Here is a 6,126-nt window from a genome sequence, read left to right on the forward strand (position 1 = left end):
ACTGCTTGCAGGTTGTCAAAAGGAAAATTATCATCTATAGGAGTAGAATCATCCTTAATATGTTCAAGGCGACTCAAGTGGTCTACTACTAAATTTTGATTACCACTCCTATCCTTTATTTCTAAATCAAATTCTTGTAACAGCAGTATCCAACGTATAAGTCTTGGTTTGGATTCCTTTTTAGCTAATAAATACTTTAGAGCTGCATGGTTCGAATACACTACTACTCTAGTACCAAGTAAATAAGCTCGGAATTTATCCAGAGCGAAAACAATAGCAAGTAGCTCTTTCTCAGTAGTAGTATAATTGGACTGGGCAGTGTCTAAAGTCTTAGACGCATAAGCAATAACAAAAGGGTCCTTACCTTCACGCTGAGCCAGCGCTGCTCCTACTGCATGGTTGGAAGCATCGCACATGATTTCAAATGGCTGGCTCCAGTCGGGTCCTCTCACAATTGGGGCTTGAGTTAGAGCAGTCTTCAGCCTATCAAATGCTTGTTTGCAATCTTCACTGAACTCGAACTCAATGTCCTTCTGCAGTAATCTGGATAAGGGAAGCGCCACCTTACTAAAGTCTTTAATAAATCTCCTGTAGAAACCTGCATGGCCAAGGAACGAACAGACTTTCCTCACAGAAGAGGGGTAAGGTAAACTAGAAATAACATTCACCTTTGCTGGCTCTACAGAAATGCCATTATTAGATACCACATGTCCTAATACAATTCCTTGCTTTACCATAAAGTGGCATTTTTCGAAATTCAGTACAAGGTTTGTATTAACACATCTATATAATACTCTAGATAATCCATCTAAGCAAAGGTTAAAAGAATCACCATAAACACTAAAATCGTCCATAAAAACTTCCATACAGTCCTCAATAAGATCAGAGAAAAGACTCATCATGCACCTTTGGAAGGTGGCTGGTGCATTGCACAAGCCAAAGGGCATTCTCTTATAAGCATAAGTCCCAAAAGGACATGTAAAAGTAGTCTTTTCCTGATCCTCAGGAGCTATATGAATCTAGAAATAACCTGTGTAACCATCTAGAAAGCAATAATGTGATTTATCTGACAGGCGATCCAGCATTTGATCAATGAATGGGAGTGGGTAGTGATCCTTACGGGTAGCTTGGTTGAGACGCCTGTAATCAATGCAGACTCTCCAAGCATTCTGAACTCTAGTTGCTATGAGCTCTCCATGCTCATTCTTCACTGTAGTGACTCCAGATTTCTTGGGCACCACTTGTACTGGACTTACCCATTCACTGTCTGAAATGGGATATATGATACCTGCTTCCAATAGTCTGGTCACTTCCTTTTTGACAACTTCCAAGATGGTGGGATTCAATCTTCTTTGTGGTTGACGGACCGGTCTTTCTCCTTCTTCTAAAAATATTCTGTGCTCGCATACTTGAGGGTTAATTCCCACTATGTCTGCCAAACTCCACCCAATTGCCTTCTTATGCTTTCTCGGTACATCAAGTAACTGCTCTTCTTGTTGAGAAGTCAGTTCGCTTGCAATAATAACCGGAAGCTTCTGCTCATCCTCAAGATAAGCATATTTGAGATGTGGAGGGAGAGGTTTCAATTCTAACTTTTGATCATGGGCAGGCTCTGGATTATCTGGGGCTTGCGAAAATGGTGAAGTGTCCTCATTGTCAGTTAAGAGGGTCCCCACACTCGGACCTTATCCAGTGTGCCTCTCTTCAAACTCTTCTTTTTGGACTTTAGCCACACTTTCATCTATGACATCACACTGGAAGATAGAACGATCTTCTGGGGGGTTGTTAATGACTCCATTCAGATTGAAGATCACTATGCGGCCATCTATTTCAAAGGAGTATGTTCCTGAAAAAGCATCCAATTTGAATTTTGATGTCTTCAGGAATGGTCTTCCAAGTAAGATTGATGATGGCTTATCTGAATCATTATGGGGCATCTCCAAGATATAAAAATCAGTGGGAAATGTGAGCCCTTTAATGTTCACCAAAACATCTTCAGTAACTCCAGCCACTGTAATAATGCTTTTATCTGCTAACACAAAACGAGCTGCCGACCTTTTTAAGGGAGGGAGCCTTAAAACATCATATATAGACAAAGGCATTATACTGACACATGCTCCTAAATCACACATGTAATCATAAATTACTACACCACCAATAGTACAACTAACTATGCAAGGACCTGGATCACTACATTTTTCAGGTAATCCTCCCATTAAAGCAGATATAGAACTACCTAAAGGAATAGTTTCTAATTCATTAAATTTAACAGTGCGGTCTTTATTTCAAAATCCATAGCTACCGTTGGATGATGCGCTTGAAACGGTTGCATTGTAAAATCAGGAGCTCCTTCCTCCTGAATGGTAACTCTTCTAGCTGCCATGTTTTCTGCACGTAAAACAACCGAATCAGTAGAACGGGGGCTGGTTTCTTCCTCATATTCACTTTCAGATCCGCCCTCAGAGCGGACTAACCTACGCTATTCTCGCCTTATTCGTGAAATAGTCCTTTCAATTTCAAGATCGAATATTAGCAAGCGCGGATTAGGAAGTGAACGCGTCATTTGACAGAAGAAACATGCAGCTCATAGTAGCAAAATTAAATAAAATGCAAATAAATAAATTCTAATTAATAAAATTAGCACTCTATTGCAAATCCCCGGCAACGGCACCAAAAATTGATGGGAAGCAGAAGCTGGTGAATTAAAAATTTATTAAAATGGTTACATTGCATGTATAGTTCTTAACTCACTGAGAATCTGCTTATCAATTTAGAAATATGTCACAGAGAGTTTAAATTAAAATTACTGGGAGTTTTAAGTCCTAGGTCGTCTCCCAACGAGTTGCAGAAAAGTGTGCTGTTTTATTAATCAGATGTTCCAAGAAGTTGAGCTAAGTAAATTGGAATTTAAATTGAGGATTTTTAAATAATATAAATAAAAGCCTTGACTGGGAATTGATTGGTTAGAATCTCTATCATTGATGGTGTGATTGTAAGATTAATTTATAATTAATGGTTGTTCTGTTTGGTTATCCTTTACTAGGTAAGGGAAAGTCAAACAAGTGGGAATGCCAGATCTGTTCACAAGTTGCAACCCACTTAGTTCAAAGGGATTGGCGTCGGTGACAGGATAGCAATCCAACATTTAACCCAATTACAAATTTTCTTTCATTCCTTCCAACTCAAGAGTTCCTTTTAATCAACTCCACATCAAGTAAGGAAACTACTCACGCATTGTAAATAAAGAATCCATAGCGCATGAAAGGGAATTAAAAGAAGACATGATTATTGGAATTGAAATTGAATTAAAAAGAAATAATCCTTGCATTAAATAATCATAAAAGTATCTGAATGACAAAATTGAACATAACAAAGAACATGAAAGAATAGAACCAAGTTAAGAGAACAAACTAGAATGATGATGTCTTGATGAGGAAATAACTCTTCTCACTGTTCCAATGCTAAGACCAATTGAAAATTAAAATTCTAAAAACTAGAGAGAAAAACCTAAGAGAGTGAAAAACTATATCTAAAACTGCTGAATGAATGTGTCCCTTGTTTTTGCATATTCTCTGACTCTAGTCTGCTATTCTGGGCCGAAAACTGGGCCGAAATAAGGTCCAAAATCGCCCCCATCGAATTCTGCAGATTATGCAGATCGCGCATGTCACGCGATCGCGTCGTCCATGCGGACGCGTCGCTTGTGCTTTTTCCTCTCCACGCGTTCGTGTCGTCCACGCTACCGCGTCGCTTGTGCTTTCCAATCCGCGCGGTCGCGCAAGCCATATGGCCGCGTCACTGCGAATTGCGCTCCTTCGCGCGGTCGCGTGAGCCATGCGACCGCGTCACTTCTCGCTGGTTATCTCCTCAAATTCTTGTGTTCCTTCCATTTTTTGCTAGCTTCCTTTCCAATCTCCAACTCATTCATGCCCTATAAAGTCTGAAACACTTAACACACAGATCACGGCGTCGAATGGAATAAAGGAGAATTAAAAATAAATAATTAAAGTCTCTAGGAAGCAATTTTCAAACATGTACTGAATTTAGGAAGGAAATCTAAATGCATGCTAAATTGATGAATAATTGGGTAAGGATCATGACAAAACCACACAATATAAACTATAAAATAGTGGTTTATCAGTGACTTTACTGCACCTAATTCCAATTTACATGGAAGAAGCATCTCCATCCCTACCATTGGAGCAAACAATTTTGAGCTTAAACCTCAACTAGTTTCTCTGATGCAACAAAACTGCAAGTTTCATGGACTTCCATCTGAAGATCCCTTTCAGTTCTTAACTGAATTCTTGCAGATTTGTGATACTGTTAAGACTAATGGAGTAGATCCTGAAGTCTACAGGCTCATGCTTTTCCCTTTTGCTGTAAGAGACAGAGCTAGAATTTGGTTGGACTCTCAACCTAAGGATAGCCTGAACTCTTGGGATAAGCTGGTCAAGGCTTTCTTAGCCAAGTTCTTCCCTCCTCAAAAGCTGAGTAAGCTTAGAGTGGATGTTCAAACCTTCAGACAGAAAGAAGGTGAATCCATCTATGAAGCGTGGGAGAGATACAAGGAACTGACCAAAAAGTGTCCTTCTGACATGCTTTCAGAATGGACCATCCTGGATATATTCAATGATACTCTGTCTGAATTAGCTAAGATATCATTGGATACTTCTGCAGGTGGATCCATTCACCTAAAGAAAACGTCTACAGAAGCTCAAGAACTCATTGACATGGTTGCTAACAACCAGTTCATGTATACTTCTGAGAGGAATCTTGTGAGTAATGGGACACCTCAGAAGAAGGGAGTTCTTGAAATTGATATTCTGAATGCTATATTGGCTCAGAATAAAATATTGACTCAGCAAGTCAATATGATTTCTCAGAGTCTGAATGGAATGCAAGCTGCATCCAACAGTACTCAAGAGGCATCTTCTGAAGAAGAAGCTTATGATCCTGAGAACCCTGCAATAGCAGAGGTAAATTACATGGGTGAACCATATGGAAACACCTATAATCCCTCATGGAGAAATCACCCAAATCTCTCATGGAAGGATCAACAAAAGCCTCAACAAGGCTTTAATAATGGTGGAAGAAACAGGTTTAGCAATAGCAAGCCTTTTCCATCATCCACTCAGCAACAGACAGAGAATTCTGAGCAGAATCTATCTAGCTTAGCAAATTTAGTCTCTGATCTATCTAAGGCCACTGTGAGTTTCATGAATGAAACAAGGTCTTCCATTAGAAATTTGGAGGCACAAGTGGGCCAGCTGAGTAAGAAGATCACTGAAACCCCTCCTAGTACTCTCCCAAGCAATACAGAAGAAAATCCAAAAGGAGAGTGCAAGGCCATTGAATTGACCATCATGGCCGAACCCACAAGAGAGGAGGAGGACGTGAATCCCAGTGAGGAGGACCTCCTGGGACGTCCAGTGATCAATAAGGAGTTTCCCTCTGAGGAACCAAAGGAATCTGAGACTCATCTAGAGACTATAGAGATTCCATTAAACCTCCTTATGCCCTTCATGAGCTCTGATGAGTATTCTTCTTCTAAAGAGAATGAGGATGTTACTGAAGAGCAAGTTGCCAAGTTCCTTGGTGCAATCATGAAGCTGAATGCCAATTTATTTGGTAATGAGACTTGGAGAGATGAACCTCTCCTATTCACCAATGAACTAAATGCATTGGATCAACTGAGATTGCCTCAGAAGAAACAGGATCTTGGAAAGTTCCTGATACCTTGTACCATAGGCACCATGACCTTTGAGAAGGCTCTATGTGACCTGGAGTCAGGAATAAACCTTATGCCACTCTCTGTAATGGAGAAACTAGGAATCTTTGAGGTACAAGCTGCTAAAATCTCATTAGAGATGGCAGACAATTCCAGAAAATAGGCTTATGGATAAGTAGAGGACATATTAGTAAAGGTTGAAGGCCTTTACATCCCTGCTGATTTCATAATCCTAGATACTGGGAAGGATGAGAATGAATCCATCATCCTTGGAAGACCCTTCCTAGCCACAGCAAGAGCTGTGATTGATGTTGACAGAGGTGAACTAGTCCTTCAAGTGAATGAGGACTCCCTTGTGTTTCAAACTCAAGATTATCCTTCTGTAAACATGGAAA

At 40.0% G+C, this 6,126-nt stretch overlaps 1 non-coding gene across 1 annotated transcript; it reads right to left on the reverse strand.

Moving 5' to 3' along the window:
• Positions 1-4,496: 4,496 nt before the first annotated feature.
• On the reverse strand, positions 4,497-4,604 carry LOC112781227 (small nucleolar RNA R71). Its single transcript, XR_003192017.1, has one exon. It is a non-coding gene; the product is annotated as a small nucleolar RNA R71 (small nucleolar RNA).
• Between the last annotated feature and the right edge of the window lie 1,522 nt (positions 4,605-6,126).

The sequence above is a fragment of the Arachis hypogaea genome, chromosome 19 (genome assembly GCF_003086295.3).
Source record: "Arachis hypogaea cultivar Tifrunner chromosome 19, arahy.Tifrunner.gnm2.J5K5, whole genome shotgun sequence".
Lineage (NCBI taxonomy): Eukaryota > Viridiplantae > Streptophyta > Magnoliopsida > Fabales > Fabaceae > Arachis > Arachis hypogaea.